Consider the following 13,683-nt stretch of genomic DNA (forward strand, 5'->3'; position numbering starts at 1 on the left):
ATACAGCCTTGATAAACTCAATAAAACATTGTTTTTACAATGGGAATACATGTCACTCAAACATAATATTCTTCGAGCACTGAGCCTCTATCAAACGAGCGCCTTCAAGAACTTCTTCAAAGTAGTGCTCGGCAGCCACTCGGCCTATGGCCGAACCATGTGCCGCAACAGTGGTGGCATCCATCTCCGCCCAGTATGTTTTGACACGGGCAAGGGCCATCCGCGAGCCTTCTATGCACACCGACCCCTTTACAGCATCGATGTGTGGCACAACACCAAGGAATTGTCGCACTAAGCTAAAGTAGCTATTCGGCCTTGGCCCTTTCGGCCACAGATGATCCACAACGGACCTCATGGCAAGTCCGGATAACCTATGGAGCTCGGCCCACTCGGCCATTTGCTCATTCAATAGTAGTGGACGGGCTTGAGCATGAAACGGTCACCAAAATAGTTTTTCCACTTCGTGATCTTTCCGATCCTTGAAGTACTCGGCCGCATCAGCAGCACTTGCAGCCAAATCCACGTAGGCGTCCGCAGAACTCCATCGCCAGTCCAGAGGTGCATACTTCGGATCCCCGAACTTAGTCTGCAACAAGAAGGGCTTCCCAGATACAATATTCGCAGCTTGATGCAGCTCCTCCTTCGTCGCTCTAATTTTGGAGCGGGCTTCCTTGGCAGCAACCCGGGCCTTTTCCAGGTCCGTAGCTGTCGGTGTCAAAACCGGCGGATCTCGGGTAGGGGGTCCCGAACTGTGCGTCTGAGGCGGATGGTAACAGGAGGCAGGGGACACGATGTTTTACCCAGGTTCGGGCCCTCTTGATGGAGGTAAAACCCAACGTCCTGCTTTGATTATTCTTGATAATATGAGTAGTACAAGAGTAGATCTACCACGAGATCGGAGAGGCTAAACCCTAGAAGCTAGCCTATGGTATGGTTGTCTGTTGTCCTACGGACTAAAACCCTCCGGTTTATATAGACACCGGAGGGGACTAGGGTTACACAGAGTCGGTTACAAGGAAGGAGATCTACATATCCGTATTGCCAAGCTTGCCTTCCATGCCAAGGAGAGTCCCATCCGGACACGGGACGAAGTCTTCAATCTTGTATCTTCATAGTCCAACAGTCCGGCCAAAGGATATAGTCTGGCTATCCGGATACCCCGTAATCCAGGACTCCCTCAGTAGCCCCTGAACTAGGCTTCAATGACGATGAGTCCGGCGCGCATATTGTCTTCGGCATTGCAAGGTGGGTTCCTCCTCCGAATACTTCATAGAAGATTTTGAACACGAGGATCGTGTCCGGCTCTGCAAAACAAGTTCCACATACCACCATAGAGAGAATAATATTTCCACAAATCTAATCTGCTGACGTACCCCGTAGTGTGACATCACACCACAGCCAGGTCTTTATTCGAATCATTTTTCATAACTTATCTCAGCGTGTTTCGCGAGGCGGTTTCCTTGGCATGTCTTGTCGAAGCAGAGATCGTGTCCCCTTATTACGGGATTCCCATCAATACCGGCGTGGGTAACCCAACCGCGCTACCAATTACGGCGCTTGGGGGATAAGCGAGTTTTACCAGGCTGGTGGGGGCGTGCATAGTTTCGTCCGCCCTTATAAAGGGATAAGGTTTCACCTTTTTCTACCCACGCCTTCTTCCTCCTTGCTCATCCATTCTCGCGCACTCGAGCTCCAACGCCCAAGTCCACATCCTTCTCCTCAACTCTCTCCAAACATGTCCGGAGCAGGAGAAAGTCGATGGCCTCCTCCCTCACGGAGGGACACATAAAAAACTACATGGAGCCAGATACTTAGCCACGGATATCGCGCACCGGCTGCCAGCCGCGCGGCAGGTCGTCCCTACCCCGGAACCTCACGAAAGGGTGTTTTTCCTTCCCCACTTCGTCCACGGACTGGGGTTTCCCCTCCATCCATTCGTCCGCGGCCTCATGTTCTATTATGGGCAGGACTTTCATGATCTGGCCCCGAATTTCATCCTCAACATCTCGGCGTTCATCGTCGTGTGCGAGGCTTTCCTCCGCATCTGGCCCCACTATGGCCCGTGGCTGAAGACCTTCAATATCAAGCCGAAGGTGGTGGGCGGCCAACAAGCGGAATGCGGCAGAGCCATGGTGGGAAAAATTCCCAACGTTACATGGCTCGAGGGCTCCTTCGTGGAGACCATAAAGGGGTGGCAATCGGGGTGGTTCTACATCTCCGAGCCGCGCGACGCCAACTGGGTGGCGGCCCCCGAGTTTCGATCTTGAATCCCCACGCGTCTCACTTCCTAGAAGGAGAAGGGCCTGTCCTAGGGCTCATCGGTGGAGCTAGACGGACTCCAGAAGTGTATCCGGAACATGACAAGCAAGAAACTTAAGCTTGTCAACATAGTCCAGGTCATGCTCTTCCGCCGGATCCTCCCGTGTCAGCAACGGGATTTCAACTTATGGGGGTTCGACCCGGCCCAACACCAGACTCTGTGCGAGCTCTTCGACACGACACATAAGGATGTCTAGAAGGTGCTATTTAAGGGCGCCGAGGTCCCTCCTTCTCTTACCGAGGACCGCGGGCTAAGCGCGAAGCACCCTGTGAATCTGGTAAGTTCTGTACATCTGGTAGGGTATTTATTTCCATTGCTTAACCATGTGCGGGGTCTGAGCTCCCTATGCCTTTGACAGGACTGGGTGGAGACATCAGAGCAGATCAACTGTCCGGCCCCTCTGCCCGAAGAACCTGCGGACGCTCTCCTGACGGAGATACGGACTCCGGCACCTTATGAGGTGCCGGAGAAGACCAAGAAGAAGGCCAAGGGAACCCGAAAGAGTTCTCGGCACCAGGTGGTATCGGACTCATCATCCGATAACTCCGAGACGCAAGCCTCCCATGAAAATGAGGAGGAGGAAGATAAAGACTCTCCCCTTCCAGCCGGGGGAGACAAGAAAAGGAAGGCCGCCCCAACCAGGGAGGCCGAAGGGTCCAAGAAGGGTAGGACTCTCCTTCCGGACTGCTCCACCACCGCTGCCGTAGGTGAAGACGAGTGGCTGCTCAGGGCCAAGACCCTGGCGAAGTCGTAAGTATTCGGATACCAGAGTAACTCATAGCATACCTTTGTTGCACTGCTTCTCCTAACGTCGAATATGATTATGCAGTCCGCCCCGAGCCCGTATCGACGTATCTTCGTCGGACGGTTCCTTGAACTCGTCGGACATGAACAGTGATACACTTCCAACCGCCTCCTCCCCTTGCCCTACGGACAATGTCGAGGTATTGTCTCAAGGGGCACCGAGCCGGGGGGAGATAGTCCCGGAGGCACCTCAAGGCGACCTTCCAGACTCCAGGAGCAAAGGGAGCAAGGCTCCCGGGGGTTCCATGTTCGGCCCTCAGCCGGACACCGCGCCAGAACCTCCAGTGGTTCCGGACTCGGGCAAGCGGCCCTCTTCCAAGAGGGGCAAGCCGCCCGGGCCGGTGACCTCTGTTCATCCAGAGGCACCGGACAAGCTACTGGGAGCGCTTCGTGGCGCTTCCATCAACGAAGAGCACCGCACTATTATGAGTGCGGTGATTAAGAAGGTTCAGTCTACCAAGAGCGGACTGACTGAAGCCTGTGCCAGCCTTTTAACAGGCTTTGAGGTAAGTATTTAAAATATAGGAAAATATTACCGCATAGACAGTAGCCCCTGATGCTCTGTTTGGTGTTCACAAAGAAAAGCCGAATAGAGGATCAAATAATATCTGCAGGAGTCTAATATAAGTATGTCTGTATGCGTATGCAGGCTTCGCTGCTGACATCTACCGCACTGACTATGAAGGTCGCTGCACTGAAGCAGGACCTCAGGCGGTCTGAGAAAGAGCTCGGCCTTGCCAAGAGGCAGCTCGAGGAGAACAAAGGTAAGTAATACCTTGTCTATATAAAAAAGAAAATGTGGTTGCGAAATGACAGGTTCATCATGAATGTGCCAGGGGCCACGACCGAAGTGGCGACCTTGAAGCAAGCATTGTCCGAGGCCGAAAACAAAGTGGCCGAGGAGCGCACCGAGCGGGAAAAACAAGAGGCACGGGTGGGCGAGGTGCAGCAAGAGCTCCAGGCTCTCGTGAAGAAGCACGAGGCTTTGGAGCTTGACTCGAAGACGCGAGAGTCCGAGCTTGCCGCGGCCCTCGAGAGCACAAAGCATGCCAAGGCTGAAGCCCAAAAGTCCCTCCAGGAAATTGAGGCGATGAGGAAGATAGAGGCGGGTAAGGCATTCAATATGCAAAACAAGCATGTGAAATTAAATTACTTGTTACTTACCCGAGTCTGGAGCTCTCCAGGAGCATTTGCATATTTGCCCCACAGCGTGTCGGATGCCGCGAAGTATTACCAGGCCAAGGAGGGAAGCTCGACAGAGAAGTTGTTCTGGTCTCAGTATACTGGGACCGAACACCCGATGCCTATGAGCGACCAGCTGAAGCAACTGGTCGAGCTGCACAAGGTGGCCGAACAGGCCATGAAGGGCTTTATAGTCCGGATGTGGCTTGGCGACTCCCTTCCCAATAGCTACTTCGGCCTAGTGAGGCGTCTTGTGGATGCCTGTCCACCGCTAGAAGTCATCAAGTGGTCTGTCTGTATCGAGGGTGCCCGCCGGGCTTTTGCCCGTGCAAAGGTGCACTGGGCCAAGATAGACACCGTGAAGCTGGTGAAGGAGGGGCCGCCACAGGGCAGGGAGCATCGCCACCCCGAGATGTATTATGAGGGTGTCCTAAAGGGTGCCCGTCTTGTGGCGGACGAGTGTGCGAAGGATGTAATTTTTGAATGAACTTGCTCGTGTGATCATGTATTATGAAAACTTGTTCATATGCGCTATGGAACGCTTGTTTGAATTTAAAATATTACCTTCTGTGTGGCTGTTTATCAAATCTGAGAGATGGCCAGTCGGCGGCTTCCGCCCCCATCCCACGAGTGCCGGGGTGTTCGGGATAAATCTGAGCAATCTTTTGCCCATTGTTGGGTCCTTCGAGGGAGGTGCTCAGCACAACGAACAAGGCAATCGGGCTATAATGCTTTATCACTCTCACTTAGCCATAGAAGTCTACAATTTTAAATTTTGGCGAAGCCCCAGTATTCGGAAGGCCGAATTCGGGGCGCTATAAACGCCTTAAGCCGGACAAAGCCGACTCCTCGCTCTAAGCGGCATAAGTCTTTAGGGACTCGAGACCTCTTGAACAGCGACCAGCTCTCGCCTTATCATGACAGTCAGTTTTAGCTTTCTCTACTGAGGTGCTTAGCCCAGATGAACCGGGGCACAATTGTAGTAGTTCTCCCGGTGCTACCTTAGCCGATATAGCGGAACATAAGGTACCAAAACATGGGAGCCGGGCAAACCCAACTATTGACCAAAGACATGATTCGGAGCTGATGCATATAATGCTATAAGTTCGGGGTGCCGCACTGTCTAAAGTGTTCGGACTTCTCATGCCGTATTATGGGGTATGCTTAAGCCCCTGGCGTATTGGCCATACCAGAGTGTACGGGTGCTAAATGTCATGAATGAACATATATATATAAAGAAGAATAGAGAATGCGATAATAGTCTAGTGCTATGCATTGTTTATTCAATAAGGTGCGTCGAAGCAGAATGATACAAGTAGTGCGATAAGCAAAAAGTAGGACTATCTGACATGTCCCCTCCAAGGGCAAGCTGAGGAATCGTATTTAAAGCAGGTATTTCACTCGTTATTAGAAGCCACCTGGGAGTTTCGTGGTGCAACATAGCTTTCTGCCTCCTTGGTTGTTGCATCGTGTGTCCGGCAATCATACTGCCGGACAGGGTTTCCAGAGATTAAAGTCCTGAAATAGAGAAAAATAACAAAGCGGGAAGCCCCTAGCGCGGTTGAGCCGTGTCTTGGGGCGTGTCGTAGTCGTGCCCCCCTCCCCACATGTGCCCATGGTATTTTCAATGCGTAATTATGTACGCATTGCATGGATTTCGCCGTTTGGCTGGGACTGGGGCGGGGGCCGCATTGCTATGCGAGCTCGAAACGTGCCAGACGATCTTGTTGCCAATTACTCCGGGCGCGGTTGAAGGTGTCCGGGTCTTTAATTGCCGAACTGGTGGATTGCCTTAAGAGGCTGCTTTGCGCTTCTGCTGTGAGGGCCGCAGTGTGCTCCTCCGTGCGGAGAGAGCGCTCTCTGTTTCCATTGACTGTGATGACCCCCCGAGGTCCTGGCATCTTGAGCTTGAGGTATGCATAATGCGGTACCGCATTGAATCTCGCAAATGTGGTTCGCCCGAGCAGTGCATGATAGCCACTGCGGAACGGGACTATATCAAAGATTAACTCCTCGCTTCGGAAGTTATCCGGGGATCCGAAGACCACTTCTAGTGTGACTGAGCCTGTGCAATGGGCCTCTACACCTGGTATGACGCCTTTGAAGGTCGTTTTTGTGGGTTTGATCCTTGAGGGGTCTATACCCATTTTGCGCATTGTGTCCTGATAAAGCAGGTTTAGGCTGCTGCCGCTGTCCATAAGGATTCGAGTGAGGTCAAATCCGTCAATGATTGGGTCTAGGACCAGTGCGGCGAATCCGCCATGATGGATACTAGTGGGGTGGTCCCTACGATCGAAGGTGATCGGACAGGAGGACCATGGGTTGAACTTTGGGGCGACTGGCTCCAACACATATACGTCCCTTAGCGCACGCTTCCGCTCCCTCTTGGGGATGTGGGTTGCGTATATCATGTTCACCGTCCGCACTTGTGGGGGGAACCTCTTCTATCCTCCAGTGTTCGGCGGCCGGGGGTCCTTATCGTCATCGCTATGCAACCCCTTATCTTTGTTTTCGGCATTTAACTTGTCGGCCTGCTTGAACACCCAACAATCCCTGTTGGTGTGGTTGGCTGGCTTGTCAGGGGTGCCGTGTATTTGACATGAGCGATCGAGTATACGGTCCAAACTGGACGGGCCCGGAGTGCTTCTTTTGAATGGCTTTTTCCGCTGACCGGGTTTAGAGCCTCTAACTCCGGCATTGACTGTCGTATCCTTGGTATTGTCGTTGTTGATGTGGCGCTTGTGTTTGTTGCGACGTGACCTGCCATTGCCATCATTGGAATCCGAAGTACCATGGTTCTTTGATATATTATTGCTGCGAGCCAGCCAGCTGTCTTCTCCCGTGCAAAAGCGGGTCATGAGTGTCGTGAGGGTAGCCATAGACTTCGACTTTTCCTGGCCAAGGTGCCGGGCGAGCCACTCATCGCGGATGTTGTGCTTAAACGCTTCTAGGGCCTCTGCATCTGGACAGTCGATGATTTGATTTTTCATTGTCAGGAACCGTGTCCAGAATTGCCTGGCCGATTCCTCTGGCTGCTGAATTATGTGGCTCAAGTCATCGGCATCTGGTGGTCGCACATAAGTGCCCTGGAAGTTGTCGAGGAATGCGGCTTCCAAATCTTCCCAACAGCCGATGGATTCTGCTGGCAGGCTGTTGAGCCAATGTCGAGCTGGTCCTTTGAGCTTGAGTGGGAGGTATTTGATGGCGTGTAGATCATCACCGCGGTCCATGTGTATGTGCAGGAGGAAGTCCTCGATCCATACCGCAGGATCTGTTGTGCCGCCGTATGATTCAATATTTACAGGTTTCAAAACCTCTGGGATTTGGTGATCCATTACTTCATCTGTGAAGCATATGGGGTGTGCGGCGCCTCTGTAGTGGGCTATATCGCGACGCAGCTCAAATGAGTCTTGTCCGCTGTGTTCGGCCCGGCCGGATTTACTTTTACTGTATCTGGCGTGACGGTTATCGTCTCGCATAGTGGCGCGCCCTCGTGATCCGTAGATCGATCATGCGTGTTTTGCTTTGTCCTCCAATATGTCGCACAAGTCTGGCTATTTCCCCGTGCCTTGTCATTTTTATTTCAGTGGGTGAAATGTCTCTCTGTCGCGGCCACGAGGTGGCCGATCAGCCGCATCATATGCTGGAGATGTAGGTTTTAATGCTTCCTCCTCTAGTCGAGGTAGCAGCCTGCGCTTTGGGAAACTCTTGGAGGGGCGTTCAAGTTCATATTCCTCGGCCGCAAGGACTTCAGTCCATCTATCAGCTAGCAAATCTTGATCAGCTTGAAGCTGCTGGTGCTTTTTCTTAAGGCTATTTGCTGTGGCTATAAGCCGGCGCTTGAAGCGCTCTTGCTCGACGGGATCCTCCAGCACGACAAATTCGTCATCGTCGGGGCTTGCCTCGTTTTCGGAGGGAGGCATGTAATTATTATCCTCCGCCTCTCCATCTGCCGCTCTCTCGGGAGGGCTGGCTTCTCCATCCTCCTGCTCTAAATCTTGCTGGAGGGGATTGTTGTCGTCTTCGGCACTGTCCGGAGTGCTATTATCTCCTGTGCCGGTGTCACCGCTTCTGCTTTGGCGAGACTTAGAGCGGCGCCACAGACGTCGGCACTTTGGTTGCTTCTTGGAGGGTTCATCCTCTGTTGTCCCGTCGCCATTGCCTTCTTTGGGTGTGTCCATCATGTATATATCATATGATGAGGTGGCTGTCCAGTGCCCTGTGGGCAGTGGTTCCTCTTCGTCTCCCGCATCGTCGTCCATACCGTTGATGTCTTCGGAGTCGAAGTCGAGCATGTCGGTCAAATTGTCGATAGTGGCTACTAAGTGGGTGGTGGGTGGGCGGCGAATTTCTTCGTCATCCGCATCCCAATCCTGCCGGACATAGTTCGGCCAGGACTCTCCTGACAAGGAGAGAGACCTTAATGAGTTCAGTATGTCGCTGAACGGCGAGTGCTGAAAGATATCCGCGGAGGTAAACTCCATGATCGGCGCCCAGTCGGATTCGATAGGCATGGGTGCAGGCGGTTCGGAGTCCGTGGCCAGGGAAGAATCCGGTAGTTCAGTGTCACGACTCCCGTGACGGGTAAGGTCGATACTCGGCTCGATCGCCGCTGAGAATACGGCCTCCGTGGCGGGGTCTATCCACCTGTCCATGGATGGCGCAATTGGCTCTGAATTGAGGGTCGGAGCGGTTGCCGGTGCGGTCTCCTGAACACTGTCCAATGGTAGAGCTAAATCATGCTCATCGTGACCGTGCAGCGCACTCGTCAGGGGCTCGAATCCGTTGAAGATCAAGTCTCCGCGGATGTCGGTCGTGTAGTTTAAGCTTCCAAACCTGACCTGCTGGCCAGGGGCGTAACTCTCGATCTGCTCCAAATGGCCAAGCGAGTTGGCCCGTAGTACGAAGCCGCCGAATACAAAGATCTGTCCGGGGAGAAAAGTCTCACCCTAGACTGCATCGCTATCGATGATCGAAGGAGCCATCAAGCCTAACAGTGACGACACAGAGGAACTCTCAATGAAAGCACCAATGTCGGTGTCAAAACCGGCAGATCTCGGGTACGGGGTCCTGAACTGTGCGTCTGAGGCGGATGGTAACAGGAGGGAGGGGACATGATGTTTTACCCAGGTTCGGGCCCTCTTGATGGAGGTAAAACCCTACGTCCTGCTTGATTATTCTTGATAATATGAGTAGTACAAGAGTAGATCTACCACAAGATCGGAGAGGCTAAACCCTAGAAGCTAGCCTATGGTATGATTCTCTGTTGTCCTACGGACCAAAACCCTCCGGTTTATATAGACACCAGAGGGGGCTAGTGAGGGAGTCCTGGATTCAGGGGTCTCCGGACAGCCGGACTATATCCTTTGGACAGACTGTTGGACTATGAAGATACGAGATTGAAGACTTCGTCCCGTGTCCGGATGGGTCTCTCCTTGGCGTGGAAGGCAAGCTAGGCAATACGGATATGTATATCTCCTCCTTTGTAACCGACCTTGTGTAACCCTAGCCCCCTCCGGTCTCTATATAAACCGGAGGGTTTTATTTCGGAGGACAACATACAATCATACCATAGGCTAGCTTCTAGGGTTTAGCCTCTCTGATCTCGTGGTAGATAAACTCTTGTACTACTCATATTATCGAGAATAATCAAGCAGGATGTTGGGTTTTACCTCCATCAAGAGGGCCCGAACCTGGGTAAAAACATCGTGTCCCCTGCCTCCTGTTACCATCCGCCTTAGACGCACAGTTCAGGACCCCCTACCCGAGATCCGTCGGTTTTGACACCGACATTGGTGCTTTCATTGAGAGTTCCTATGTGTCGTCATCATTAGGCTTGATGGCTCCTTCAATCATCGATAGCGATGCAGTTCAGGGTGAGACTTTTCTCCCCTGACAGATCTTTGTGTTCGGCAGCTTTGCACTGCGGGCCAACTCGCTTGGCCATCTGGAGCAGATCGAGAGTTACGCCCCTGGACACCAGGTCCGGTTTGGAAGCTTAAACTACACGGCCGATATCTGCGGAGACTTGATCTTCGACGGATTCGAGCCCCTGCCTAGTGCGCCACACGGTCACGATGAGCATGATTTAGCTCTACCATCGGACAGTGATCAGGAGATCGCGCCGGCAACCGCTCCGACCCTCAATTCGGAGCTAGCTGCGCCATCCATGGACGGGTGGATAGACCCCGCCACGGAGGCCGTATCCTCAGCGGCGATCGAGCCGAGTACTGATCTTACCCTTCACGAGAGCCGTGATGCCAATCTGTCGGATCCTTCCCCGGCCACGGACTCCGAACCACCTGCGCCCATGCCTATCAAATCCAACTGGGCGTCGATCATGGAGTTTACCTCCATGGATATCTTTCAACACTCGCACTTCGGCGACATACTGAACTCATTAAGGTCTCTCTCCTTGTCAGGAGAGTCCTGGCCGAACTATGTCCAGCGGGATTGGGATGCGGATGACGAAGAAATTCGCCGCCCACCCACCACCCACTTAGTAGCCACTGTCGACGATCTGACCGACATGCTCGACTTCGACTCCGAAGACATCGACGGCATGGACGACGATGCAGGAGGCGAACAAGAACCATTGCCCACGGGGCACTGGACAGCCACCTCATCATATGGCATATATATGGTGGACACACCCAAAGAAGGCAATAGCGATGGGACAGCGGAGGATGACCCCTCCAAGAAGCAACCCAAGCACCGACGTCAGCGTCGCCGCTCTAAGTCTCGCCAAAGCAAAAGCGGTGACACCGGCACAGGAGATAATAGCACTCCGGACAGTGCCGAAGACGAGAACAATCCCCTCCAGCAAGATTTAGGGTAGGAGGATGGAGAAGCCAGCTGAGGGAGTCCTGGATTAGGGGGTGTTCGGGTAGCCGGACTATACCTTCAGCCGGACTCCAGGACTATGAAGATACAAGATTGAAGACTTCGTCCCGTGTCCGGATGGGACTTTCCTTGGCGTGGAAGGCAAGCTTGGCGATGCGGATATTCAAGATCTCCTACCATTGTAACCGACTCTGTGTAACCCTAACCCTATCCGGTGTCTATATAAACCAGAGGGTTGTAGTCCGTAGGCAATCAACTCCATACACAACAATCATACCATAGGCTAGCTTCTAGGGTTTAGCCTCCTTGATCTCGTGGTAGATCTACTGTTGTACTACCCATATCATAAATATTAATCAAGCAGGAGTAGGGTATTACCTCCATCGCTAGGGCCCGAACCTGGGTAAAAAACATCGTGTCCCTTGTCTCCTGTTACCATCCGGCCTAGACGCACAGTTCGGGACCCCCTACCCGAGATCCGCCGGTTTTGACACCGACATTGGTGCTTTCATTGAGAGTTCCTCTGTGCCGTTGCAATCAGGAAGGATGCCTCCTCCCGTCTTTAAAGACGGCGTCGTTGCTAACGGAGCCTTGGCTGTCGGCCAAACTCTCCGGCTAGGTGGTTTCCTCATGACCGCCTGTTCGGCTGTTGTGCCGACGGTGACCTCTCGGGTCATCAAAAGCAACCTACACGTTAGCTCGGAGCTCGTCGTGCAGCTAGATCCAATGGAGCTCTCTTCCGTAAACGAGCTCTTGGATCGCATCGCCGCCCTGGGGGTCGCTACGGATAACGACCAGGTTGGGCTTAAACCCGATCTAAGAGAAATTAACTCTCCCCAAGTCACCCACCACGTCGCCGTGGTAGAGGCGCAGTACGGCGACCCTTCATCTATTTTAAGGACTAGCTACGTCTGAATTCCCGACCCCTCCAAGCCGGATACCCGCGGAGGGGAGGATGTAACTCAAGACCTGAGCTTAGGATCAGGCAACGGGCTAGATTCGTTGGACAACATCCAAGAATCCGAACTTCAAAGTTCGGAAACTCTTCGGCCCCCGAATCTTGGATTGGGTGAGGTTTCAGATTCAACGACAGCCGCCCACCCGAACATAAGCGATCTCTCCCAAATCAGGCAGAGGCCCGAGGAAACAGTACATCATTACTGGGCCAGATTCCTCCTGGTTATGAACAGGATAAAGGATTGCCGCGAAGGAGAAGCAATCTCAATTTTCTGCAGTAATTGCACAGACGAGGGAATCCTTAACGCCGTAAGTCATCGTGATATTACACGCTTCGCTGACTTGGCATCCATAGTACAAAAATACTGTGCGGTGGAAAGCGCCTGGAAAACCGAAATAAAATTTTGGGATAATCCGGCCTTGGATAGTAATCCCGTCCGAACTAAGAGGGTGCATCATCATAGGACACCCGGGATAAACACCAAAAAGCCAAAACCCTCTACAGGGCATGGAACCATACTGGAAAGGTGGCTTGATGGACCCTATAGAATTCACAGTACAGAGGACGCCCCACCAACTCACAGCCTTAGAGCATGTTGGATACTCTAGCAGGTGGCCAAAATTGGCGAGGACCTCTTAATTCTGGAGGCCACAGAAAGCCAGCCCGAGGACACCAGTACCGTTCTCACAGTCTTCGAGACTTTCGCATCAAACAATATGCGAAAAAGAACACTCCGTAGCCTCGCCGAAGTCTATCAAGTTGCAACAATAAATCCATGGAGCGACACTGCTATTACCTTCAACGCAAGTGATGAACCTAGATTCCGAACAGCCCGAGCACCAGCCGCATTGGTCCTCAGTCCCATAGTGGACGGCTTTCGCCTCACCAAGGTGCTCATGGATGGAGGCAGCGGACTGAACCTCATCTATGAGGAAACCCTTCAAAAAATGGAAATAGACTGGAACCGCATCGAGCGAAGCAGCACAACCTTTAGAGGAATAATCCTCGGTCGGGAAGCGCACTGCACAGGAAAAATCACACTAGATGTGGTGTTCGGCACGCCGGATAATTACAGGTCCGCAGAAGTCACGTTTCAGGTGGCCCCATTCAAAAGCGAATATCACGCTTTACTAGGGCGGGAAGCATTCACAATCTTCCAAGCAATACCCCATTACAGGTACGTGAAGCTTAAGATGCCCGGGCCGAACGGAATTATCACTCTAGCTAGTGATCCGGACATAGCACTCCGCACCGAAAACAAGACGACCGCATTAGCCCTTGAGGCATTATCCGAAGCCTTAGCTGCCGAGGAACTAACTACGCTACGCTCCACGGTTAACAGGGATGATGTGATACTCGACAAGAGATCCAAATCCACATCCTTTAAGCCAGCTGACGAAATAGTCAAATTCTAGGTCCATCCAACAGACCCCAATAAAACAGCTTCCATCGGGGCACGATTGAACCCTGATATAGACGCCGCACTACGAGAGTTCCTACGAGAGAACTGGGACATTTTCGCCTGGCACCCTTCAGACATGCCAGGGATCCCACGCAGGCTGGCCGAACACAGCTT

Source organism: Triticum urartu, chromosome 5, assembly GCF_003073215.2.
Source record: "Triticum urartu cultivar G1812 chromosome 5, Tu2.1, whole genome shotgun sequence".
Lineage (NCBI taxonomy): Eukaryota > Viridiplantae > Streptophyta > Magnoliopsida > Poales > Poaceae > Triticum > Triticum urartu.